Source organism: Pygoscelis adeliae, unplaced genomic scaffold (genome assembly GCF_000699105.1).
Source record: "Pygoscelis adeliae isolate BGI_AS28 unplaced genomic scaffold, ASM69910v1 Scaffold227, whole genome shotgun sequence".
Classification (NCBI taxonomy): domain Eukaryota; kingdom Metazoa; phylum Chordata; class Aves; order Sphenisciformes; family Spheniscidae; genus Pygoscelis; species Pygoscelis adeliae.
In genome coordinates, this window is record NW_008825100.1 from 3,629,106 (window position 1) to 3,630,792 (window position 1,687).

The 1,687-nt window shown below is 42.6% G+C and overlaps 1 protein-coding gene across 1 annotated transcript in view; it reads right to left on the bottom strand.

Annotated features, from left to right (window-relative positions):
* SLC15A2 (solute carrier family 15 (oligopeptide transporter), member 2) overlaps positions 1 to 1,687 on the bottom strand; it is a 40,304-nt gene that overhangs the window by 28,416 nt on the left and 10,201 nt on the right. The gene's annotated exons all lie outside the window — the stretch shown is intronic.

The following is a 1,687-nucleotide window of genomic DNA, read 5'->3' on the forward strand; positions in this document are numbered from 1 at the left end:
TGACCTACCCCATGCTCATCTGTATCACCAGATATGGGACACCTGAGTCAATGAAACCAGCATTTAAGGGTTCACTCCCAGCTGCCACCAGGTCCTGTAAAGGTAGTCAGCAAATTGCTTGGGACATGGCTTGGTGCCTGGCAGAGAGCTCCTTAGAGCACCTTGAGCCACATCTCTATGACCTGAGCATCATTTGAATGCAAAGTTTTAACTTAGCTGAGTGTGAGGAAGCTCCTCAGGGGCCTGGTTCTGTCCCCTCTCCTAATATGTCCTGCTTCCTTCTGCTCCCTGAGACAACAGTATTCACAAGGCTAGAAAACAGGAGAAAATGTGAAGAATTGCAGGCAGCTAAAAGAGAACAGCTCTTAAGGAATGAAGCCTGGGATCCAGAAATGTAACAAAACTTCCCATGACTGATGGTGCAGCCAACAGAAAATATTGCTACTTCATATGGCAAGAAGCCTCTTATCACAGGGGATTACTGCAGGGAAGATGGGCAGGTGGGAGGACTTTTCTTGATGTCCCCTTGTGAAGCGGGTACTGGGAAGGTGAGGGTGAGAGCCCCATCGCCTCCCACTGCCACCCGCCAAGGAGTCTGGGGGTCCCCTCACTTGGATTAAGGGCTTTTTGCTTAGCACAGTTATGAAGACCCCATCAACTTGAGCTTTTGGCTCTTACACAGTTTTATTTCCTAGCATGTCCCAGGCAATCTAATCCATACATTACTCATAAATGATTTATCTTGGATTAAAGGATTCATAAGCCTTATAATAATCATCTCTATGGCATGTTCCCATGGTTAATAGCAAACAGTACTGGGTCTCTTATACTCAATTTCTGTCCTTACCAGTGCTTTTGATTACCTGGAACTTTCTACTGCTAAACTAGTAAAAGTATATTTTCTTCTACATTCTACCTTTGTGACGTTATTTGTCATCATAAGAAAATCTAGAGAAAGGAGCAGCCTCAGCAATCTCTCCCACTCCCACGGTAGCCCTGCCATGGCTTGACATGGGTGGTGCAGTAGAGTCTTCACAGTCCTGCCCTCTTCTAGTCAAATTCTCATGCCATGTCTCTAACCCTTCGTATCTGCGCAACTCAGAATTTCTGAGAGCTGAGAAAAAGTCAAGCATGCAGCTCTCGACATAATAAAGTCTAGAGCAACAACTACCAAAAAGAATGTGCTGGTAAGAGAAAAGGGTAGTGATGCATAAAGAATGTGGAGCATCTTATTTCACACATTTTCAGATTTCAGTAATGGAAAAAAATGGTCAGAGAAAAGCAGAAGTGAGTACAAAAAAAATGACCCAGCAGCTTGCAAATTACACTGATTGGAAAAAAGAATTCCCTCCCTATTTTCTTAATCTTTGGAGCAGACGTACATTAACAACATGATTTGGATTAGCTAATTTGAGAAAAGGTACCGTACACGATAAACCTGATCTCCTTGGCAACCGGAAAATAAAGAAACAAAGGGAAAGCTATTTAGTACCTTAAACACCACATCACACTGTTTGAAAGCAGCTTTGGTCTTTAATTAATATGCACAGCAGCCTTTGCATTTATATAACATATTATAAATATCATTTTGTTCAGGCATTTTTAGCTTGGACTCCTAATCCCATAGACAAAGATGCTTGGAAATCTCCTGCAGATAAATCTACTTTCCCTATCTGACCTCCTGCTG